The sequence below is a fragment of the Dermochelys coriacea genome, chromosome 26 (genome assembly GCF_009764565.3).
Source record: "Dermochelys coriacea isolate rDerCor1 chromosome 26, rDerCor1.pri.v4, whole genome shotgun sequence".
Lineage (NCBI taxonomy): Eukaryota > Metazoa > Chordata > Testudines > Dermochelyidae > Dermochelys > Dermochelys coriacea.
In genome coordinates, this window is record NC_050093.1 from 4,245,407 (window position 1) to 4,272,106 (window position 26,700).

General features: G+C 42.6%; 1 long non-coding RNA gene across 2 annotated transcripts in view; it reads right to left on the bottom strand.

Moving 5' to 3' along the window:
* Positions 1-26,700, bottom strand: part of LOC119848789 — a 110,618-nt gene that overhangs the window by 14,199 nt on the left and 69,719 nt on the right. Inside the window, exon 3 of one of the 2 annotated variants that reach the window (XR_006277130.1) lies at positions 21,364-21,600. The exons of the other annotated variant lie outside the window; for it this stretch is intronic. This is a non-coding gene — a long non-coding RNA (uncharacterized LOC119848789). Of the gene's footprint in view, positions 1-21,363; positions 21,601-26,700 lie in introns of those variants that run through there. 2 annotated transcript variants of the gene reach the window in all.

The window sequence follows — 26,700 nt, forward strand, 5'->3', positions numbered from 1 at the left end:
AATTACAAAGTGGACACTACACGGGCTGTCCACAAGCTTTAAGACTCTGCAAAAGAACAAAGACACACAATGTGTATAGGAAGCTCCTGGTTGGTGACAGGGGACTCACTGAAAATTCACTGGAAAAGTGCTCATGCATCAGGATCCTTTACAGAAGGGATCAACCTGGTGAGTAAAGGAGATTCTGTTGGGATTCAGAACAAAGGGAAAGCAAATGGCAGGAAAAAGTTAATAGACAAAGGCAAGCAGAGTCGAGTTTCCAACACAGGGATAATTCACCATTAAGTGGTCCAAAGCCCATTGAACTCAAGGGAAAGACTTTCACTGAGTTCGACAGACTCTGGAACAGGCCCTAATTCTTCAGTGGGGCACCCGTTCAGCAAAGCACTTCAGCACATATTGAATTCCAAGTGACTTCAAGTTCCCATGGAACTTATGCATATGCTTAAATAAGTGCTTTGCTGAACAGGATAAGATTACTCACGTGCTTTCAGTTAAGCGTGTTGCATGCCTAAGTTCTGTCTTGAATCAGAGCATTAGCACCAGGTCCAAAGCTGCCCTCCAGTCCATCTCTGGATGGCTCACTGGTCTCAAGTCTGCCGTATCCAGTGATTTCTGTGCTGCCTGGTTCCTTACCATACTAGTGGTGCATTTGGGCATGTAATGAAGCAGTGGGTCACTCCTTACATCTCTCTTGTATGGCTTGGCTTTCAGGAATACATAGCACTCCATCTGGCTGCACTTGTCTCACCGGAAGGTGTTGCTCCTGCTTGGCCTAGGCAGCCAGAAATTGTGTTTAAATTGTCAAAGCAATTATGTTTATTCAAATATAGTAAATGTGTTTCTCACTTGGAATTAATGCAATGACTGAACAAAAATCTGTGGCTGGGGAGAGGGCCAGTGGGGATTGCTGGTATTTGCTTACTTACTTGTTTATCTTTTTTAAAATAATTTGAAGCCAAGTTAGGATCATGTATGAAGATTCATTACAGTTACCCTCACCCATCCTTCTAAATGCACTGTGGTCAATAGCACTACCAACTATGAGTCAGTTCTTCAACAAAATCATGAGATTGGCTTAAAAATCATAAGCTTTTTTTTAATAATATTTTTGGGCTTCTTCTAGCTTTTGAGCCCTTAGGTGTCACAACTTCAAGCTTTTCTCTGCAGTGAGTGCTATAAATGTACATCTTGTTAATGAAAGCTAAGAGTCTCGCATAATCACATGACTCCAGGAGCTGAGGCTTTAGGGAAAACACTAAATATAAACATTCATGATAGAATTGACTATACTGATTCAACAAGAGTCTTTCCACTGACATCAGTGGGAGTTTGATTGGCCCCTGTCCTAAATCAAATCCCAATCTTGCAAACACTTACCCCCTGGCATAATTCTACTCAGGTGATGAGTTCCACTGGATAAAGTTATACACATTGTTAAGTCTTTGTAGAACTAGAGTCTTATACAGTAAATTCTTTGGGGCAGGAACTATAAAACTCATGTATACATCAGCCAGCACAATGATGCCCTGATCCTGACTGGTGCATATGAGTGCTACTGCCATTAATAACAACAATCACAATAATAATAATAATAAACTGAATAAGTGCTAAGAGTTAGTATTATAATACCTGCAAGTTCACTCCATGTGGCCATTTTTCTTATATTGTCATGTGATAGTAGAAGCCAATCTGACAGTTTGAACAATCTGGTTGGCTAGAAAGTTTATTCTAACGTGCAAGCCTCCTGCTTTCTGCAAGAAACTTCCCAAAACACACATACACACGTCAGCAGCTGATCAAGTATTCCCATCCCAGCTCAGAGCCGCTTAGCAGGAAGCCAGCAAGGTCAGAAGCCTAGATTTGAATGTAATAATAACTTTAGTCAATTTACAAAAATAATGTGATTTCCTAAAACATGGGAATTAGCAAGCCAGGCCCAGAGAATTAAAATCACTCCGAGGCTCAGATGCCCTGAAAGAAACCAGCAAAACTCCATCTAAAGTAAGAAAGAAACAGGGCACAGCATCTATTTTTATTATGACATCTTTAAGGTCACATTGGTGGGGGTGGGGGAAGGAAATTAAAAGGTATCTTCTCTGAAGACACTGTTTTACAACACTTACTTTGCTTGTAGCTTGTTAATTTTCACAGCAGAGTTGCCCTGGGATATGATTTGAAGAAACAGATGAAAAAAAAAAAAAGTCTTGTGCCTCTAACTGTACTGAAGGCCCCATTGCATACTCCTGTGCCTTTGATGAGAAACATTAAACATTTTTAATTTAGCACATCAATTTGAAAATCTAATTTTTTTTAATGCTTTGTAGCAGCGGACGCTTTTCACGGTGCTGTCACGACCATAGAAGAATTATGAGAAACTTGAACCGCAAAAAGTAAATTAGAAAAATCTCATTTCAGTTACTCTAAAAAGAGGGGAAATTAGATTTTGATTAAAATCACTCACACATACAATTTTAGGTAAACTAATTTAGCAAGACTGACTATATAATTTTTTTGCCTGCTTCTGCGTCCTTTTAGTACCAGCTGTGAGGCGCCTGTACTTATCACCTCTCTCAATAGCCAGTAGGGTAGGGAAAGAACTGTTAATAAAGTGGCCTTTTCCTTGACCATATGCTGTGAGGCTGTCAAAAGGAGATTAATTTATTTATTTTGTCAAAAAAGAAAAAAAAAACAAGAAAAACGTTTAGAGTCCTTCCCAGCAATGTGATCATATTTAAGGTTGTATTTTTTCTTCTTCAAACTATTTTATTCATTTGAAATAAATATGTATGAAACAACAGCAAAAAATGCCCCCTCTATTCAAAAGTCAGAAGGTTTGAGTTGCAGGCATTTGTATATATTTTTTTCAGTTTGATTTATCTATCACTAGAGAAGGGATTAATTTGCGGAGGATAATTTATCTACTACTTTTTCAATTATTTCACTTCTTTTTTTGGTTCATGAATTGTCCGCAAACAGCTTGTGATTTTTCTCAGACTTATTTGTTATTTTAAATTATTGACAGAAAAAAGACAGCACACAATTCCTCACCTGTAGTTCATCTGCAAGCTGTTCACTGACAGAAGTTTGATATTCAGAATTAAAAATTCAAGCTGTGTTATTTGGTTTTGATTTGGTATATCACCCACATGGCACTGATTCTGTTTCCTGATTGGATGAGTATAACACTTAGAGCCAGGTTTCCAGTGGAAATACATGCATGTGTTAAAAGTGTGTATATTTTATTATTATTGTATAGCACCAACAGTTTCCTGGGTGCTTTATCTACGTAATCTTCATAAACACCTTACGAGAAAGGTACATGAGAGTTATAATTTTACAGATGGGGAAAAGAAGACACAGGGGGGTGAAGGCTATCAAAAGCTGCATCACAAAACTTTGGTATCGCTGAGATTAGAATTCAAGTGTCCTGATTCTCAGTCTTTTGCTAACTTTTGCTTACTTTGACTATGGGACCCTGCCTTTCTGGCATTTGTGGAACCTTCCTCTTTCTTGTATGTAAAACCACAACATGATATCATTGGGGACAGTATCTATTTGGTACTAACAGTAAAACCCTCTGGCACATGGCACACCATTTAGTAGCTCTGATTACATCCATTGTAGAGCAATCACACTCATGTACCCATGAACCAGCTCATCTTAATATGATGGTATAATATAATATGACCCTATGCACTACATATACTCATGGAATTGCCAGTGGGTTATGGAGCAGCTGGTGTTTTGCTTTAAATGAAAATAATTGTCTCAGTAATAGTGTCTGAAAGACCCAGGTCTGATATTTCCATGAAGCTATGCAAATTTATACTAGCTGAAGACAAGACCTGATATCTACATTTATACCTCTTCTCTTTCAGAAACCACTGATAAACCTGAAGAGACTAAATTAAACTCTTAAATTTATTTTTCCTGGGTTGTGGAATAGCCATTAGCATCAGATTGGTCAGATCTCAAAATACAGGTTGTTTCTTATTATCCATATTGGATGAAATTTATCCCTGTGCAGAGGTCCAATGAATTACTTAAGTCCCACTTAAACATAGGTGAATTATCTCTTTAATTTGCCAGTCCCATGCCAATGGCATAATTCTTAGCACTCACACAGTAGGATTTAAATGGAGCATAGGTACTCTACTGGCTCCCTGCATTGGGGTGAATATAATCCATATAGACTTGAAGATCCTTCTACCAACATCAATATTCTCTTTTCCTTCCTGATCAGAGAACCCAGAAGCAGTAATATACATACTTTTCCCCTGGATGGTGGGTTTAACCTAGAGTCAGCTGGTTTTCATCTCCTGCACTTTGATTTAATTTGAATGCCCTGATAGTGGAAAGGCCACAGTCTAAGATGAAATGCAGAAAACACTAAGTGAATTCACCTGGCACTAATATTTGCAAGCCGTTCATTTTTACCTCCTCTAACTGCAAATTATCAACATAATATTGATTGCAGATTTTCATTTCATTTTAGAGAACTGCGGGGGCCTGGGGGGAGGCAGAGATAGGTCAATTACTTGTCCCTAAGGACAGACTTGGCTGAAATTGACACAACGGGCCTGATTCTTCATGTCCCCGAACCTTGTGGAATCACTTACACCAGTACAAAATGAATATAAGATGCTTGCAAATCACAGTGGCAATAACGTGCTCCCTCTTTGCACTGTGTTTGTAATGACACAACTTTTGGAGGGCAGGAGGTGGAGCTGGGTCCAAAGCACAAGTGATATAGGAATGATGATAAGAAGAATGCCATTGGCATGTGACAGGTAAACTAAAGAGATAATGTGAGGTATAAACTAATGGGCAGTGGTGGATAAGCCTTTAGATGAAATTCATCCCTAAGCAGAGGGGCCAGCACTAAGCATCTGCAGCTCTTAAGTCCTGTTCACAGGACAGAAGTGTTGAATCAAACTTCTTTTGGCTTCTCTATACATTGCTGAGTGTCACCCTCTGTATTGTTTCTAGAAGCAGCTAGTAAAGATTTGTACTTCCACTCTCATAAGAACATAAGAGCGGTCAGATTGGGTCAGACCAAAGATCCATCTAGCCCAGTATCCTGTCTTCTGACAGCAGCCAATGCCAGGTGCCCCAGAGGGAATGAACAGAACAGTTAATCACCAAGTGATCCGTCCCCTGTCGCTCGTTCCCAGATTCTCAGAACTGAACCACTGAGTGTGACCTGAACAACAGATGAGCAGGTTATTGGGACACTTTCACCCTAATTACACACAGAGGTGAATCTCAAATTAGTTACACATGGGCCTGAATCAATCCTTTCCCCATAACCTCCCAACATCTGTTACCTCTGAACTTTGGCAAAGTGTAGAAGGTGTGTGAAAATCAAAATATGAATTTTTCATACAGGCCCTGGGTTAAATTCTACTCCCAGCTGCATTAATTAATCTCCCATTGAAGTCAAATATCTAAGAGCAGAACTGGAGCCCTACTTAATTTTACCGTGGCTGAGGATGTGGCCCAAAACATGATGCCCAATCTATTTTATAGTTTCCAAAACAAGTGCAGCTGGTTGGGGATGTTTTTCCCCCTCATTATGTTTCATTTTTATTAGCTTGTTCTGGTCTTTTTAGTATATGATTAAACTGTTTGGTAGTTTTTAGTTTCTTTGTAAATTACTTACTTAATGGAACTCACAATCCAATCAGTTTTATTTCAATAACAACAGTTTCTACACTGTTATGGCTCTGGCATATTTTTTTTTTGCCAGATGACAACAGTGCCCCCTTCACTGTCAATGGCTGTGAGCTGTTCCCCCTCTGAAGAAGGGGGGGGGGGAGAATGGAGAGATGAGATGGGATCCACAGCCAGATATCCTCTCAGCAAATAATATAGCAAAACATTTAAGCACATGCTTAACTTTAAGCAGGTGCTTAAATCCAACGCTATTCAGTACAACATTAAGCAGATACTTAAAGTCTAGCACTTGTTTAAGCATGTTGCTGAATCAGGGCCAAAAGCAGTGAGTGGGTGACATTCACCCTTGTGCAGAGAGCCAGGTTAAGGCCAATGCACCACTTTAGACCTCAAAATAGGGTTTACACAGGATTTAAGTGGTGGATGTGCCTAGTGCTGTTCCTCTGCCCCAGGGCAAATTTCACCCAGTCTGCATTCCACTCCCTGATTTGACAGAGGTGTGTTCACGAGTTGCAGAATGTAATTGGATACAAGATTCTCTTACTTGCAGAAGTAACCAGTTCATGACCCCAGAGAAGGTTTCACTGATCAAATTAAATAAAAAGATGAATATTAACTGGTGGAGTGCTGAGCAGAATACAAGAGCCATTCCCAGCTTTTAGTGTTGTGTTGGTAGCTGGAACCCACCCATCTCTGTGACATAGCAGGTCAAATCATTAAGTAGGAGGTTCCCATTGCAACCCTCAGGGAACAATACCCAGGAGGCAAAGGCTGGAAGTTTGCAAAGGGAAGCAGAGGTTAGAAGATGCCTGTACGCCAGCCAAGAAGAGATGCCGCATTTAGGATGTACGATGAGTCAATGATTGACTTTAGTTGTAAAGCTGCAACAGCTACTCATGGGAATCGGGGGAAGGGGCAGGTCTTGTTTGGTGGACTGAGCTGATGGCTGGGAGTCCAGCAAGCTTAGTTTACTTCCTGGTTCTGTCACTGATTTGCTGGGTGATCTTGGGGCAAATTGGCAATAATCAAGAATAACTGGAGCCAGCCAAAAATATAAGTATTTTCTGTGAAAAATTTTTAAAGGAATAAAAAAATTGTTCAAATCTTTCCATGGAAGTTTTTGTGTTTTTTTTTAATTGGAAAAAATGAATGGATTTTGTTGTCATTGTTTTTCAGTGTTTTTCCCCCACCTTTCCTTGTTTTAAAAAGGAAAAGGAAAAGTGGAAAAACAGAAAAAAGAAACAGGGTGGGAAACTAAAAACATCCAAATGAAAAAATAAAGTATTTATTTACTTTAGACTAAATAAACTAAAATGTTTATTGCTTTAGAAAAATTATACAGTTTTTCATTGAAAATCAAAACAATTCAATGAAAACAAATGAAAATTCTCTTGCAACAATTTTTGCATTTGTCAAAAAACCATTTTTTACCACTGTTTCAAAGAACAATTTTCTACTTGTTCTGTTAATTGTCTTTTTAAGCACTTGGAGATCTCTGGATGAAATTGCTGTATAAGTACAAAATATTTTACAAAGGAATTGCCGCACTAGCACAGACCAATGGTCCATCCAACCTGGTGCATTATCTCCAACAGTAGCTAATATTGGATGCTTCAGAGGAAGGTGAAACAGCATTACTTTGAAACCCACTCCAGCTTCCATTTGAAAACAAAGAACAGGGTCCAGAGTTTCTCAAGAAGAAAACAAGTGAATGTTCTTTGTTGAATGAGTTTGCTGAATTTCAGGATGGGTTTCGTGATTTCCACATGGATTTACAGGAAGGTGCACAATCCAATTGCTAAAAGAAAAGGAGTCCTTGTGGCACCTTAGAGACTAACAAATTTATTTGAGCATAAGCTTTCATGAGCTACAGCTCACTTCATCGGATGCATCAAATGCATCTGATGAAGTGAGCTGTAGCTCACGAAAGCTTATGCTCAAATAAATTTGTTAGTCTCTAAGGTGCCACAAGGACTCCTTTTCTTTTTGCGAATACAGACTAACACGGCTGCTACTCTGAATCCAATTGCTGTTTTTCAAGAGTTTAGACGTAGTCAATGCAAGAGCTGTATATTGTTCTATATCTAAAATATGGTAGGGCCTTTGAAACCTAACTAGATTGTCCAGAATTTCACCCTGTAAATCGATGAAGTCTTAGGTCTTGTTAGCAGACTTTGTCAAAAAGGAGGTTTCCTAACTTAGCACCTATTAACCCTTTGGGTTTGGCAGATATATCCATCCAAACTCACTGCTTGGGTAACTAGGCACAGCTCTGGGATTTCAAGGAAATTCCAATTACTTAAGCTAGCAATGAATTTGGCCTCTTTATGAAGGGAAAGATGGTCTTGAAAGATCATGAGTGAGCTTCATTCAAAAAGGACAATCCTGTGCTTACATCACTGGAATGGAACCCAGGAGAGCTGTCTATAAATCCTGTCTCCGTCACAGACAGGCTGTATGGTGCAGCCACTAAATGAAGGCAGAAACAGGTATGCTCCCTACTCTCCAGGAAGCACAGGGAGGCAGAATTTGTTCTGCTGTTTCTTTGGAGGAGGATGGAGGCCAGTGGAGTGTTGTGCTTAAGTGCTATCATTGAAGTTTAAGGCTCCAGCCCTGCATGCAGTACAGTGCAGTTGGACTCCGGCATGGTGCAGGGCCCCTCACGGGATCGGGGTCTAAATGTACAAACAAAAATGGGGAAGTAAGAATTTTCATTCACGTTCTTCTCTGCAAGCCACAGCTGACTAGCACACAGCTCCTGGAACCCACACTAGAGAGCAACATAACAAGGCTCACACTCCCTTTCGGTTTTTATTGCCATCAGTTTCCAAGAGAAATGTTGGGGGGCTGGCTGCCTTGCATGGGACGCTCAGCAAACTGCACCAGGCTCCTTAATTGCAATTGACTCTGACTAAGAATCCTCATTGTTTAATATGTATGTGATTAGGGAAGCAGTGAGGCAGATCAGATTAATAACATTTCCAGACATCTCATATTTAATAAGGATTTGTGAGTGTTTGTTCTATGCTCAGAACAAGGCAGAGCATTAGGTCTTGAATCTAGGGAAGGTGCTTCACTTTATATAGAAATGTATTGCTTATTATAAGCAATGCTATAATATTATGAATGTTTTTATGCACCATCACAGGACTGGGAACCAGGAGATCTGGGTTCGGTTCCCAGCTCTGCCACTGAATTGCTGAATAATCTTGCGCAAGTCACTTCCCCTCTCAGTGACTCTGTTTCCCTTCAGAGTAGCAGCCGTGTTAGTCTGTATTCGCAAAAAGAAAAGGAGTACTTGTGGCACCTTAGAGACTAACAAATTTATTAGAGCATAAGCTTTCGTGAGCTACAGCTCACTTCATCGGATGCATTTGGTGGAAAAAACAGAGGAGAGATTTATATACACACACACAGAGAACATGAAACAATGGGTTTATCATACACACTGTAAGGAGAGTGATCACTTAAGATAAGCCATCACCAACAGCAGGGGGGGGAAAGGAGGAAAACCTTTCATGGTGACAAGCAGGTAGGCTAATTCCAGCAGTTAACAAGAATATCAGAGGAACAGTGGGGGGTGGGGTGGGAGGGAGAAATACCATGGGGAAATAGTTTTACTTTGTGTAATGACTCATCCATTCCCAGTCTCTATTCAAGCCTAAGTTAATTGTATCCAGTTTGCAAATTAATTCCAATTCAGCAGTCTCTCGTTGGAGTCTGTTTTTGAAGCTTTTTTGTTGAAGTATAGCCACTCTTAGGTCTGTGATCGAGTGACCAGAGAGATTGAAGTGTTCTCCAACTGGTTTTTGAATGTTATAATTCTTGACGTCTGATTTGTGTCCATTCATTCTTTTACGTAGAGACTGTCCGGTTTGGCCAATGTACATGGCAGAGGGGCATTGCTGGCACATGATGGCATATATCACATTGGTAGATGCGCAGGTGAACGAGCCTCTGATAGTGTGGCTGATGTGATTAGGCCCTATGATGGTATCCCCTGAATAGATATGTGGACAGAGTTGGCAACGGGCTTTGTTGCAAGGATAGGTTCCTGGGTTAGTGGTTCTGTTGTGTGGTGTGTGGTTGCTGGTGAGTATTTGCTTCAGATTGGGGGGCTGTCTGTAAGCAAGGACTGGTCTGTCTCCCAAGATCTGAGAGAGCGATGGCTCGTCCTTCAGGATAGGTTGTAGATCCTTGATGATGCGTTGGAGGGGTTTTAGTTGGGGGCTGAAGGTGATGGCTAGTGGCGTTCTGTTGTTTTCTTTGTTGGGCCTGTCCTGTAGTAGGTGACTTCTGGGTACTCTTCTGGCTCTGTCAATCTGTTTCTTCACTTCAGCAGGTGGGTACTGTAGTTGTAGGAATGCATGATAGAGATCTTGTAGGTGTTTGTCTCTGTCTGAGGGGTTGGAGCAAATGCGGTTATATCGTAGCGCTTGGCTGTAGACAATGGATCGAGTGGTATGATCTGGATGAAAGCTAGAGGCATGTAGGTAGGAATAGCGGTCAGTAGGTTTCCGATATAGGGTGGTGTTTATGTGACCATCGCTTATTAGCACCGTAGTGTCCAGGAAGTGGATCTCTTGTGTGGACTGGTCCAGGCTGAGGTTGATGGTGGGATGGAAATTGTTGAAATCATGGTGGAATTCCTCAAGAGCTTCTTTTCCATGGGTCCAGATGATGAAGATGTCATCAATGTAGCGCAAGTAGAGTAGGGGCATTAGGGAACGAGAGCTGAGGAATGCCACACACTCTCAAGGAAACTGCGGAACCACCTGATCAACATCCTCTACAGCAAACAGGGAAAGATTAAGAATGAGCTCTCAAAACTGGATACTCTCATAAAGAACCAACCTTCCACACAATCTTCCTCGTGGCTGGACTTTACAAAAACTAGACAAGCCATTTACAAAACACACTTTGATTCTCTACAAAAGAAAAAGGACACTAAGCTATCTAAACTACTATATGCCACAAGGGGCCACAACAATGGTTCCCGTAACCCACCCAGCAATATTGTTAATCTATCCAACTATACTCTTAGCCCAGCGGAAGAATCTGTCCTATCTCGGGGCCTCTCCTTTTGCCCCTCCACCCCCACGAACATGATACAGTTCTGTGGTGACCTAGAATCCTATTTTCGACGTCTCAGACTCAAGGAATATTTCCAACACACCTCTGACCAACATATTAACCCACAGAGACCTTCCTGCCAACACTACAAAAAGAAGGATTCTGGGTGGACTCCTCCTGAAGGTCGAAACAGCAGCCTGGATTTCTACATAGACTGCTTCCGCCGACGTGCACGAGCTGAAATTGTGGAAAAGCAGCATCGCTTACCCCATAACCTCAGCCATGCAGAACACAGTGCCATCCACAGCCTCAGAAACAACTCTGACATCATAATCAAAAAGGCTGACAAAGGAGGTGCTGTCGTCATCATGAATAGGTCGGAGTATGAACAAGAGGCTACTAGGCAGCTCTCCAACACCACTTTCTACAAGCCATTACCCTCTGATCCCACTGAGAGTTACCAAAAGAAACTACAGCATTTGCTCAAGAAACTCCCTGAAAAAGCACAAGAACAAATCCGCACAGACACACCCCTGGAGCCAGGACCTGGGGTATTCTATCTGCTACCCAAGATCCATAAACCTGGAAATCCTGGACGCCCCATCATCTCAGGCATTGGCACCCTGACAGCAGGATTGTCTGGCTATGTAGACTCCCTCCTCAGGCCCTTCGTTACCAGCACTCCCAGCTATCTTCGAGACACCACCGATTTCCTGAGGAAACTACAGTCCATTGGTGATCTTCCTAAAAACACCATCCTAGCCACTATGGATGTAGAAGCCCTCTACACCAACATTCCACACAAAGATGGACTACAAGCCGTCAGGAACAGTATCCCCGATAATGTCACGGCTAACCTGATGGCTGAACTTTGTGACTTTGTCCTGACCCATAACTATTTCACATTTGGTGACAATGTATACCTTCAAATCAGCGGCACTGCGATGGGTACCCGCATGGCCCCACAGTATGCCAACATTTTTATGGCTGACTTAGAACAACGCTTCCTCAGCTCTCGTTCCCTAATGCCCCTACTCTACTTGCGCTACATTGATGACATCTTCATCATCTGGACCCATGGAAAAGAAGCTCTTGAGGAATTCCACCATGATTTCAACAATTTCCATCCCACCATCAACCTCAGCCTGGACCAGTCCACACAAGAGATCCACTTCCTGGACACTACGGTGCTAATAAGCGATGGTCACATAAACACCACCCTATATCGGAAACCTACTGACCGCTATTCCTACCTACATGCCTCTAGCTTTCATCCAGATCATACCACTCGATCCATTGTCTACAGCCAAGCGCTACGATATAACCGCATTTGCTCCAACCCCTCAGACAGAGACAAACACCTACAAGATCTCTATCATGCATTCTTACAACTACAATACCCACCTGCTGAAGTGAAGAAACAGGTTGACAGAGCCAGAAGAGTACCCAGAAGTCACCTACTACAGGACAGGCCCAACAAAGAAAACAACAGAACGCCACTAGCCATCACCTTCAGCCCCCAACTAAAACCCCTCCAACGCATCATCAAGGATCTACAACCTATCCTGAAGGACGAGCCATCGCTCTCTCAGATCTTGGGAGACAGACCAGTCCTTGCTTACAGACAGCCCCCCAATCTGAAGCAAATACTCACCAGCAACCACACACCACACAACAGAACCACTAACCCAGGAACCTATCCTTGCAACAAAGCCCGTTGCCAACTCTGTCCACATATCTATTCAGGGGATACCATCATAGGGCCTAATCACATCAGCCACACTATCAGAGGCTCGTTCACCTGCGCATCTACCAATGTGATATATGCCATCATGTGCCAGCAATGCCCCTCTGCCATGTACATTGGCCAAACCGGACAGTCTCTACGTAAAAGAATGAATGGACACAAATCAGACGTCAAGAATTATAACATTCAAAAACCAGTTGGAGAACACTTCAATCTCTCTGGTCACTCGATCACAGACCTAAGAGTGGCTATACTTCAACAAAAAAGCTTCAAAAACAGACTCCAACGAGAGACTGCTGAATTGGAATTAATTTGCAAACTGGATACAATTAACTTAGGCTTGAATAGAGACTGGGAATGGATGAGTCATTACACAAAGTAAAACTATTTCCCCATGGTATTTCTCCCTCCCACCCCACCCCCCACTGTTCCTCTGATATTCTTGTTAACTGCTGGAATTAGCCTACCTGCTTGTCACCATGAAAGGTTTTCCTCCTTTCCCCCCCCTGCTGTTGGTGATGGCTTATCTTAAGTGATCACTCTCCTTACAGTGTGTATGATAAACCCATTGTTTCATGTTCTCTGTGTGTGTGTATATAAATCTCTCCTCTGTTTTTTCCACCAAATGCATCCGATGAAGTGAGCTGTAGCTCACGAAAGCTTATGCTCTAATAAATTTGTTAGTCTCTAAGGTGCCACAAGTACTCCTTTTCTTTCTGTTTCCCTTCTCACCTTTTGTATCTCTTGTCTATGCAGTAAGCTCTCCAGGTTAAGGGTTGCATCACATTATATGTTTACACAGCACCTAGCACAATGGGATCCTGATCAGAGCTGGGGCATCTAGGAGTTACTGTAACACAAATGACAAACAATGGATCTTACTGATCTTATATTACAAGTGAGGGGAAATCTGAGCACCCAATATACCCTCTGTATCCCATCCATCTATTCCAAGGCCAGAAGGGGCTATTGTGATCATCAAGTCTGACCTCCTGGAGGACACAGGCCAGGGAGCTTCTCCAAAATAATTCCTAGAACAGATCTTTTAGAAAAACATCCAATCTTGATTTAAAAATTATCAGTCATAGAGAATCCACCACAGCCTTTGGTAAATTGGTCCAATTACTCTTACTGTTAAAAATGTACACATTATTTCCAGTCTGAATTTCCCTAGCTTCAACTGAAGAGACCACTAAATATTTGTTCCCCATATAGATACATACTGACTGTAATCAAAATCACCTCTTAACCTTCTCTTGTTATCCATTATTTTGCATACCTTTACCATGTCCCTTGTTATCTGTCTCCACTCTAAACTAACCCAGTCCCAAGGTGAAAACTTGACCCTATAGAAGTCAATGGCAAAATTCTTATTGATTTCAATGGGGACAATATTTCACCCCTTGTCTTTTCAGTCTCTTTTCATATGAAAGTCCCTCCAGGCCTCTGGTAATTTTCTTTGTCTCCTAACCCCTCAGTTTCTCTCGAAAGAGACTATGATTCAATTTCTGAACTCTCAGCTCAGAAAATACCAGCCCCACACAGAGAAGCATCTCTGGTACCGCAGGATTGGAAACGTTCTTTGCAAATTAATTTTTGGTGTATTTATGGATTTGAAATACAACTGGCAAAAATTAATTTACAGCAATTATATCTAGCAATAGCAAGTGGCAGCCAGACAGGACAGCCAGTAGCCTGGAAATGACTGGATAGAAATACACCAGGCAAGCTTTCTTATGCTAAAATAGATACTGAAAAAATTCCTATAATTAATTATTATAATTATTATTCCTAGAGGCACTGATCAAGGACACGGTCCCATTGTGCTAGATGCTGTATAATGAAAAGATGGTCCCTGCTCCAAAGAGCTGACAGTATGAGTACAAGATGAGAAACGGCAGGTGGACACAACAGACAGACGTGCGATAAACAGCAACCACAGCAGACCACCTGCCTAACCAAAGTCACCTATTTTGCATCATGGTACAGGTGCTACAGGTTCTCTACCCACAAATGCCCATCCCTCTGTGAGGAGGTCCCAGACCTCTTTTCCAGCAGCAACCGCTCCCTGCCCTTGGCAGCACACAGCCAGGGACCCTCCTGGCCACAGCTCACCCTAAAACCACTACCTTGCAACTGAGGGTAGTTATATGGCCCCCCATTGTTATAGTATTCAGCAGTACACAATCTTTAATACATTTACTCTCCCAGCATCCCTGTGGGGTAGAGCAGGTTCATTGTCCTCACTTTGCCAATGGGGAACTGAGGCATAGAGAGACTATGTGACTTTTTTAATGTCACATGGGGAGTCTGTGGAGGGGCAAAGAATTGAACCCAGGTCACCAGCTAATGCTCCAACCACTGCACCATTCTTCCAGCTATTGTGCATAGAACAGGGACGGCAGGAAAAAACTAACACAGTCCTGAACTTTATTAATTGTTTCTAAGTAAGGCTTGTGGGACGTTAGCTGAGGAAAAATGTGCCAGCCATGCTCCCAGACCACCCACCCCTAACCAGTCACTGTATCCACCCTACTATGTGGACTCTGGAATCTAGCAGGGATGAAGCCAGGCATGGGAAGGGGACAGGCATGTGTGAAGGGTAACTTCCATGCACAAATCTCATGAAAATGAAACGGGAATATGTATATAACCCTGTCTCAACTGGCAGAGGGCTCTTCTACTGCAGTACACAGGAGGTGATCAACTAGGTGAAGAGGAGGCTGTCTGCTTTAGAGGCAGCCTCACTGGTTACCAGCCCTCTGGATGGTTATAATAGCGAATCAGTAAAAGTGATTGTACCATATGTCCATCTGGACTTATTTGTTTTCGATGATTAACTAGCTGCAGACCATGTGTGAGCTAAGCTGGGGGATAAGAACACCTTCCCCCTCTCTCTTCGGCCGTTGTCTGTTTTGGAAGCTCTTGACTGAGCAATAGCTCTGTACACCGCAGGCAAAAGCAAAGAACCTGAGTGCGTACCCTGCAAGTCGCACACCTCAAAGGCCTGGCTAATAAATGAAACACGCTCTTCTGGAGTTTCATCAACTACTGGAAGCCTATTTGCACCAGGCTTAGTTACTTCCTGCCGCAAACATGACTGAGAGGGAAAGGTGTGAAATGACACTTCAGGGGCTCCATTGTTGTGAAAAGGTGATGTTTCCTCTGTAATAGCAGCCACTCCCTTCAGCTGATGTCAAATGCCGCTGGCATAACAGTATCATTATTTAATTCAGCGATGCCTAGGCTTATTCCCTGCACTGAGATAGATGCCTCATGGTTCTAAGTGCTGTGCTTACAAGAGCAAGAGTCATTCCATGCCCTAAATGGACAAAGGGTAGGAGAAAGGAAGGATTGCGGTCCCTGTTTTACAGATGGGGAAACTGGGGAGCCGTGAGATTAAATAATTTGCCCAAGGTCACACAAAATGTCTGTGTCAGAGACCGACTTACATCTAGACCTCTCCATTCAGAGGCCAGTGCCTTAATTACAAAACCATCCTTCATATTAGGTAAATTGCATCCCCATCTGCAACCTAAAGCCACCTTTTGGAAGGGGTGTTGTGGTGTGTGTAACTATGCGACTGCAAGCTGGTCTGTGTTGTTGTTGTTTGTAGGAGGATGAATGGAAATGGAGAGAGATGGTCAGTTTCCAAGAGGAACACAGTATGGTGTGTCACAAAGGGAACATTTACACTGCAATCCAAGGTGTGATTATAGCATAGATCGACATGCCCCCACTAGCTTTTACTTGTGCTAGCCCAGCTAAAAATAGCAATAGGGCTGCATGGGCTTCATTGCAGGCTGTACAAACACACCATGGCCCCTAGAAATGTACTCGCATTGCTAGCCCTTGTTGAAGCCCATGACACTGTGTCTACAATGCTATTTTAGCCAAGCTAGCACAGGTATGTCTACCCAAGATGCAATCCCACCTCAGACTGCAGTGTAAACATACTCTTCGAAATGCAAGAAGGTGTGAGGCTGCTAGCAGACACATTTTAGAGCCCTCGCTTTTAACACTAGCCTCTCAATATGTGTAATACAGATCTCTTTCTGACAACTCTACCTGCCTTCACCATCAGGTATTGCTAATGAAACAGTGTTTGCACCTGCTTCACCTTTAATCACAGAGGTCTCTGCCTGCCTTTTTGTGCGTGTTTTAGTTCAGAGGCAGAATGTTACAGAAGAAGCCACTGCACGCTGTCTCCTACAAAAATCCTTCTTTGTTTGCTTTTCCCCTTAAGCTGAAATAAATGCCAGCTGCACTGAAATAAACATGTGATGCTCTTTGCATGCAGGAAAACAAAATGGGGGGGGACGCAAACCTGGTTCAAACAGGTACAGGCATATTAGAATAAATTATCTGCTGAACAGCTATGATGTGACCATGACCATTATCTGAATTACTAATTCTTAGACTGAATAGCTTCAAAGAAAGATAGTTTTTATATATATTATCCCTTCTTCCATTAGGACTTAGAAGATGAAAGGGATGATTTCAAACACCCATGGGGAATATTTTGCACTTCCTGTTGTAGTGACATAAGGTATCTCTCTTGCTTAGATAAAACCTGTGAGTCAGATACTGTCCATGCAAAGTGACTTATTTCTAACAGGTTGCTGACGACAGCATTCATCCATCTCTGTTCAAACACTGTTCTGGCCAGAGGCAAGACATGCCAGAAAGCCTGTTATCCTAAGATTTTCAGCCCAGTTTCCTCGCCTTGAGAGGTTTGGTGAAACAATTGAGCTGCTGGGCATTTCTGCAATCAAATCCAAACCTCAAGTAGTTTGAGCTTCATGCCCCTCACCACCACTTCAACATGTGGCAGTCTGGTTTGAATTTTGCGCAAAGATTCAGGCAGGTCCTGATTATCCCTTAAGAACTGCTGGGGGCCTGATGTTCAGAGTCTATGATGAGACCAGATAACTGCTCTGTACAGCTCTCAAGGCACTTCTCAAAGAAAAGTCAGTACCCCTCTCTTGCAATGTGGAAACGGAGGGACTGAGAGGGTGATTTGCCTACGGTCATACAGCAAGTGAGCCAGGAATAGAACCAATGTCCATTAGCCCAGCCACTGGACTATGCTGCCACTCAGATAAATTATATGAGCTTCCATTGAATGTTCACTCACTGCACCCTTCCAAAGAACAGGAATCCTTGTGGCACCTTAGAGACTAACAAATTTGAGCATAAGCTTTCATGGGCTACAGCTCACTTCATCGGATGCTTCTGGCCACGGTGCCTCGCTCGCTTCTCCATCCCGCAGCATCTCCCCTCCCCCTGTGGGGGATCCTCTTCCTCTCCCTGGACCAGCCTGCATGGAAGCCCGGGCCTCGCTCCCTCCCCACCATGCGCCACGGCCTGACCCAGCTGCCAGCAGCCTTGCGATGAAGTGAGCTGTAGCTCACAAAAGCTTATGCTCTAATAAATTTGTTAGTCTCTAAGGTGCCACAAATCCTCCTGTTCTTTTTGCGAATACAGATTAACACAGCTGCTACTCTGAAACCTTACAAATAAAATTTCACCTAAAGACTTGTCTGTATTAGGGATAAAACCATGATAATGCAATTGTTTTTAAGCATGGTTTCAATGTGGCTTAGGCTCACATTGTTTAGATGGGGGTGATCATTTAAAATCCATTGGCAAAATCCTCTATTAATGTAACTCCATTGACATCATTGCATTGAAGTCAATGGATGTATGACAGCAGAGAATTTTGCCCAGTGTTTCAAAGTCACAAACAAACCCTTGTTAAAAGCTGTTTATCCGATCCACCTTGGTCAGGCAAGTTTTATCCCCAGCATAAATGGAGCCTTAGGAATCATTATTTAAATTAAAACAATGTAACATTTATTGGAAGAAATCATTACAAATTTTGCATGGCTGCTAACTGCTGCCTTTTATTCTCCTATGTTCCTTACGACAAACTTTCTTCACTATTAAATGTCTGACATAAATACCCACAATCCTTTTGATGAACTCAGTTTAATGGGTTGTTATTAGCCTTGCCCCTCCAGCCATTAACTGCCTTGCCAACTTGTGCAAGTGGTGGTGGAATAAAAATCACTAGAGATCCTAGATCCCCAGTCTAGTGAGCCACTATCTGGAGATGTCCCAGAGATATTAGAGTTCAGTAAAAAACACAATGAGTTCTGTGACCAAAAATATGGAGTCATCTCCTGTGGTCTATGTGTGGAAGTTCCATCAGTGGAGATATTCACTGAGTGCCTAGGTGAAAAACACATGACTATTCCTTGGGGTCTGGATGGCTTGCCAGCTCCAGAACGCCATGGATCAAATGCTCCCCAATTCTGGACAGCACAAAGGGAAGAAAACCCACAAATAATCCATTTGGTGCACACACAATAGGTGAGGGAATGGAGCCAACACTGCTTGTCCCCTATGTCAATCTCTTTCCCTGAACTCATGCAAAACTATTCACAAGAAAATGATGCAGCTGTAGGTGATGGAGAATGTTGTGGAGAATGTCGAACCAAGGGGTAGCTGCACCTGTCAAAAACTGGTGGATTGTAAACTGGTCAATACCATGTAATTCATACTGATCAACTCAGCACTAATTTTTACTCAGTGCTCAGGGAGCCCTGAGGGAGGAACAGCAGAGCACAGGGCTGAAGGGAGATCAATAGCATCATGATCCTTTGGTCACCTTTGCTTCCAGCAGGTAGGAAACAAATCAATAGAGCAGATGGGGCTTTCAAGCATGGATGCTCAAGGAGTGTCAGAGTGGGGGCTGAGTTTCCTTATTAGAGTTGGTTGAAAATTTTTGTCAACAATGAAACCATTTTTGTTTTTATCTAATTTTTTCTTCAAAATGTTCTTTTTTTGGTCAAAAAACAAAAACAAAATGTTTTTTATTGTCAACAAAAACCCTATTTTTAATGAAAATGAAAAGGATGTCACAAAAATCTCCATTTTGTCATTTTTATAAGAAAATCTTCAAATACTTCCATTCCTTACAGCTACTCAGACTCCTTGGAGGTGTGAGACATGGTGACGGATCCTTTGCCTACAAGTTTCCATGTCACTTCCTGATTCATGTGTGACACAGCCAGGTTTGAATCTCTAGAAATTAGAGAAGCTGGCAGTTTTAATTCTGCTCTTTTCTGGATTCTCTCTTGGTTGCACCTTGTGTTGTCATTTACACTTCTTCAAAATGAGTACAAAGGGAGTGTAAAATATTCACTATTCTGGTCTGGGTTGCATTTTATACCCATTTTGCACTTGATTTGCAGTGTTATAAATGGCTACACAATAGGTGGGGCTATGGGGAATCAGGCTTAAAGTCTTTTATTTTTTTCCTTTTGCAGCTCAATCAGGAGTTCTTCAGACTGAATTTACCGACATCCCGTAAATTATTTCAGAGAGCTTGTTGTCACCATAAAGGAAATCCATGATGAGACTGCTTAAACAGTCTGTGGAGTTGCAATACATAAACAGGGCTTAGTGTAACATTCATTTGCAAGTTCAAAATTAATATCTCTGACTCTGACAGGATTGCCTTCCATGAGTCTCTCTGACATGAGCTGGCAGAGGGCCAGTACAAAATACATGCACCCCTTAAGTAAGTCCCACTTAATCCTTCAAAATAGGCTTCTTGTGGAACATAGGCCTTGTGCTGGCCCCTCTACACAGGGATCAGTTTCACCCATATTCACCAGGTGGTCACACACTTCAAGCATGGACAGGGCCAGCCACCGATCAGTCCGATGTGCCATCTTCCAGAAGTGCCTCGTCCATTGTGACAAAGGACATGGGCATTGGCTATCAGAACAGAGAAATGCTGCAGTGCCCTGCAAAGCGTCACAGGCACGCATGATGCCAAACATAAATGAGAGCTAATAAAATGCAGAATATACATCACCCATTTACATTTATTGCACATTAAACCTCAGCGCACACAAAAGATAATGACAGATGCAAATTGAGAGCACTCAGACGGTGTATGTCTGTCAATGGGGCATGGGCATGGTGCCAAAGACCCAGATTTTCAGCAAGCTTCAATGCAGTGTCTATTAGATGGTAGATTAATCTCACTAGGGAAATGCTGGAAGCACTTTCCCTTCTGCTTCGTGTCCAAATTTATTGCAGTTGTTTATTTATTGGCAGAGATGGGACCCACGCAGAACCCCAAATCCCAACATCTCTGAATTTTGGATTCTAATTCAGACGTCATGTCTCAAGCTCTTCTTACTGCTGATTATTAATTATTTGTGGGGTCCCTCAAGGCCCAAACTCAGATCAGGGCTCCATTGTATAAGCACATAATACAAGCCAGTCCCTACCCTATGGAGCTTATCATCTAAATAGACAAACAAGGTGGGTGAGGTAATATGTTTTATTGAACCAACTTCTGTTTGTGAGAGAGACAAGCTTTCAAGCTTACACAGAGCTCTTCTTTAGGTCCACAAAGACAGTCTCATCACCCCCATTGTACAGATAGGTAACCGAGGCACAGGTTAAGGCACAGGCACTGAGGTTAAGTGACTCATCCAAGGTCATGCAGGGAGTCTATGGCAAAGCTGGGAATTGCACCCAGGTCTCCTGTACCTACATCCAGGATGTTTAGTACAAGACCATACTTTCCCGCCACTGTTTTTATCAAGAGGAAATCAGTTAGTTTTCCCTCAGTTCCTCCTTCTCAAATCACCCCTAACACTGCCCTCTCTCACATTAGCTATCAATCTGATTGAGCTATTTAGCTAGCACCCATGTTTGCTCTACTGGTGAAAAATCTTCATCTTAGATGGAATGTCAGGGTGGGATTCAAGTTCCTGCACAGCTGGAGCACAGCTAATGTATCTAGGAAACATCTGGGTGGAACAAAAGATACTTAGGGTTACAAGAAGCAAGAGGTCCCATGGGTTCTTATCTGTTTAGCAACCTGGACAAGAAAGGGAGATTTGATCCTCATTCAATTACTTATTTTTCAGAAACAAAATGTGTTGGCAGCCAAGAATGAGTGTTTGTCTTCAATCTCTCTCAGTCTCTGTCTCTCCACGTGAGCTCCTACAGGAACATTTTGTTGCTTCCGTTGCTTCTGCAGTGCCAAAGATAAACAGCCCATCAGCGCAATGCTGAAAAGGAACAGAGAAAAGGGGCTGGGAGTAGTTTAATTACTGAGAATGCTTGCTTTGTGTGCGGTGTGATTGCTTCCTGTGATACAGAAGCTGCTCTTTGCCTTGTGCAAGCTCAGTGTTTCTATTTATCAGGATAAGATTGAAGCAGCAAATTACACACAGAGAGAAAGAGAGCACATAGATCACTCCATTTGTGAGCAAAGACTCCGACAGGGCTGGCAAAGGGGCACAAGCCCTTTCAGACAGACCTCTATGGTCTTTTTCCCAAGTAAGGTCATTAACATTGGTGTCCATGCCAAATTCCAACGTACTTCTATGCACTTTCCATTCACAATTAACTTTAAAATACTGACAGTTCCCACCACATCCCTGTGAAGTAGACCTTAGTATCCCCATTTTACAGGGGTGGGCGGGGGGGCAAAGGCACAGAGAAACCCAAATGACTTGACCACAGTCACAGAAAAGATTCAGCGTCAAGGAGGATTAGAACTCAAGAGTCCTTGGCCTGTTATCTTGGATTCAGACATTTCGACCACTCTGCACAGTCTGGAAATGTCGCTTAGGTAAGTATAATCCCACTCCCTAACGTTTCTTCTGCTGGCCCTCTGCCAACGGCATGAATTTCCCACCGAGATAGAACCATCACATTCTTGAACGGAGTCTGGTATCTTTCACCAACACTGAAATCACGGGTTTCAGAGTAGCAGCCGTGTTAAGTCTGTATTCACAAAAAGAAAAGGAGGACTTGTGGCACCTTAGAGACTAACAAATTTATTTGAGCATAAGCTTTCATGCATCTGATGAAGTGAGCTGTAACTCATGAAAGCTTATGCTCAAATAAATTTGTTAGTCTCTAAGGTGCCACAAGTACTCCTTTTCTTTTTATTGAAATCACAGGGGACACGGGGGGGGAGGAGCGGGAGGGGAAAGCTGTAAAACTGGGAACACTGGGCCTCAGAATTGACTTTGCTTGGACCACTAGCAGCTCAGATATGCAGCGTGCATTGAAAGGTTGGCTCCAGATCAGAAGCAACCTTTCAAGCCCCAACCCTGCCACTGGATCCACACATACAGACCCCTTCACTACAGCAGAGACCAGTGAGGACAGATCCAAGGGTCTGCCCAGTAGATCCAATTGCAGAATCAGGACCTTTGATTGTTGGGAGTTTTCAGTTTACAGTTGGTAACATTTCTTATAATCACCTTTTCCATTCAGTCTCTGTTTCTTGTGCTGTCTGCTAGGGATCATTAAGCAATACTCTAGTTATCCCTGCATATCACTCCATGTGCTTTGCTCTAATAAGCTTTTGTAAATAAAACCCAAAGAGATGAAAAGGCCAATGCCTGATTACAAGCTACCAATTTTGTCTCATTAAGTTCTTATAAGGGGGAAAAAGTAAATAGAATCTTTATCAATCTCTCACACTTACAACTGAGAGGAGGGAGAGCAAGAGAGAGAGAGAACAACCCGAATTCATTAAGGAGAATGCTGAGAATAGAGAACTGTTTCCAGATGCTTATGAAGCTATTAAGGGATGCTTTACTGATGATCAGCTTTTACCTCAACCAAAGGATGCAATGGCAAAGGGTGAATAATAAAATATTTATGTGTAATATGTAATAAACACAGAAATAAATATCACAGGGATGGTAAATAGCCAGATAACTCTTCCCCTTCTTTCCTTTTCCTATGTCCTTACTACCTACTTCTACAATTAAAACAAACTAATGCCACAATAGATGCGACATACAAAGCAGTCCCAACTCATCACTATACTCATCTGCTTGTATGTTTTTCAAAATTCATAGGTTTTAATGAGAGAGGGAACTAGCATAATCATCTAGTCTAGTGGTGGGCAACCTGCAGCCCCCAGCTGCATGCAGCCCATCAGGGTAATCTGATTATGGGCCACGAGACATTTTGCTGATGTTGACTGTCCACAGGCATGGCCCCCTGCAGCTCCCAGTGGCCGCGGTTCGCCATTCCTGGCCAATGGGAGCTGCGGGAAGCAGCAGGCCACAGGTTGCCCACCACTGATCTAGTCTGACTACTTGCATAACACCATCCAGAAAATTTCACCAAGTGAAATTTATCCCCATACCCTACCCTTCATCTGTTTGCTCATTTAGACTGGGACACGGATTACCTTTTATTATTTGCTAAAGTTTTGGTCAAAAATCCAACTGTCCAAAAACCTTAACATTTTAATGGAAAACTTGAAATTCAGAAAATATCAACTGACTTCAATCAGGCCCAAAGTGATCAAGGTAAGTTGCATTTTTGTTTGTTGATGTTTATTTTTCTATTCTTTACACTGAACTCACTAAATTCCCTTTCCTCATCCACCTTCCACCATTCAAGCCTTTTATCTTTCCTCCGCTCCAGCTTCCAGCATTAGATCCAGTGTCCTCATGTTCCTTCCTTCCTTGGAAACAAGGAGTTCATTCATGAAGATAAATAAATGAAACAGATGAGTAGTGATGACTTAGTGAGCTAGATTCTTACGGGCGTTACAGAAGAAGTGGGTGATCTTAAAAAACAACTGAAGCATTGTGGGGGAGAGGGGAGAAATATAGGAAGATTTTCATAGATACTAAGGTCAGAAGGGACCATTATGATCATCTAGTCCGACCTCCTGCATAGCACAGGCCACCGAATCTCACCCACCCAATCTTGCGAAAAACCTCACCTATGTCTGAGCTATTGAAGTCCTCAAATTGTGATTTAAAGACTTCAAAGAGCAGAGAATCCTCCAGCAAGTGACCCGTGCCCCATGCTACAGCGGAAGGCGAAAAACCTACAGGGCCTCTTCCAATCTGCCCTGGAGGAAAATTCCTTCCCGACCCCAAATATGGCGATCAGCTGAACCCTGAGCATATGGGCAAGACTCACCAGCCAGATACCCAGGAAAGAATTTTCTGTAGTAACTCAGATCCCACCCCATCTAACATCCCATCACAGGCCATTAGGCCTATTTACCATGAATATTTAAAGATCAATTAATTACCAAAATCATGTTATCCCATCATACCATCTCCTCCATAAACTTGTCGAGTTTAATCCTAAAGCCAGATAGATCTTTTGCCCCCATTGCTTCCCTTGGAAGGCTATTCCAAAACTTCACTCCTCTGATGGTTAGAAACCTTCATCTAATTTTAAGTCTAAACTTCCCAATGATCAGTTTATATCCATTTGTTCTTGTGTCCACATTGGTACTGAGCTTAAATAATTCCTCTCCCTCTCTGGTATTTATCCCTCGGATATATCTGTAGAGAGCAATCATATCTCCCCTCAACCTTCTTTTGGTTAGGCTAAACAAGCCAAGCTCCTTGAGTCTCCTTTCATAAGACAAGTTTTCCATTCCTCGGATCATCCTAGTAGCCCTTCTCTGTACCTGCTCCAGTTTGAATTCATCCTTCTTAAACTTGGGAGACCAGAACTGCACTCAATATTCTAGGTGAGGTCTCACCAGTGCCTTGTATAACGGTACTAAAACCTCCTTATCCCTACTGGAAATACCGCTCCTGATGCATCCCAAGACCGCATTAGCTTTTTTCACAGCCATATCACATTGGCGGCTCATAGTCATCCTATGATCAACCAATACTCCAAGGTCCTTCTCCTCTTCCGTTACTTCTAATTGATGCGTCCCCAGCTTATAACTAAAATTCTTGTTATTAATCCCTACATGCATAACCTTACACTTCTCACTATTAAATTTAATCCTATTACTATTACTTCAGTTTACAAGGTCATCCAGATCCTCCTGCATGATATCCCGGTCCTTCTCTGAATTGGCAATACCTCCCAGCTTTGTATCATCCGCAAATTTTATTAGCACACTCCCACTTTTTGTGCCGAGGTCAGTAATAAAAAAGATTAAATAAGATTGGTTCCAAAACTGATCCCTGAGGAACTCCACTGGTAACCTTCCTCCAGCCTGACAGTTCACCTTTCAATATGACCCGCTGTAGTTCCCTGTTAACCAATTCCTTATCCACCTTTCAATTTTCAGATTGATCCCTATCTTTTCCAACTTAACTAATAATTCCCCATGTGGCACAGTATCAAATGCCTTACTGAAATCTAGGTAAATTAGATCCACTGCATTTCCTTTGTCTAAAAAATCTGCTACTTTCTCAAAGAAGGAGATCAGGTTGGTTTGGCACAATCTACCTTTTGTAAAACCATGTTGTATTTTGTCCCATTTACCATTGACTTCAATGTCCTTAACTACTTTCTCCTTCAAAATTTTTTCCAAGACCTTGCATACTACAGATGTCAAACTCTTCTCTCCTCTTACTCTTAGGTGCTATTAAATTTTTTGAAAATACAGTGGATATTCCTCCCTAGGCCCACCCCCCTCTACGCCACCAACACCATCAAAGGGTATGAATTAATGCAGATGCGTTAGTTTCATGATTGTTCTTCTCATGCATCAGGCTTGTCTATCACCCCATTTGGGGACAGGGAAGATTTGAACAGAGCTCATCCATTAGTATCAGGTGAATGAAACACATGATCAGTTTCCAAAAATGGCATGGCATTGCTGTATCCTGGTGCACTGTATGGCATCCCTTCCTGCGGTTGATGTTCTAAAATGGACACCACATTGTTCCTTACTCTAGAATGGTTCTATCTGACCATTCCAAAGCACCAGAAATGTAACCTAGGGCCAGTTTCCCCATTCATTGGATGCACCCTACTAAACTGCAGTGGGGGCACCAACCACCAGCAGCAGCACCCTCAGCCCTAGCACCGCAACCCGAATCCCAGCCCAGTTGGGAGGGGAGGTGCTAGAGGGGAGAAGTGGGGCTGGAGATCAAGCCTCCCCCAACTCATCCAGCAGCAGTGGCTCCTGTTCGGTGGGGCTGGGACTGGATCTACGCTCATGCCGTTGCAAACTGGTGCATGGGGTTGCAATGCCACTCAGGTTTTGCCCACCTCCCTGGCCTGAGGGTCACCTCAACCCTGCGCACTAGGTTGCAAAGCTACTCACTCCAATTTGACCCTGCCATGCCTACCCCTGATTTAAGTGATGCAGCAACCCTGTGGGCCAGGTCGCAAAGCCGAGAGTGGGGAGTTGGGGCTGGCCC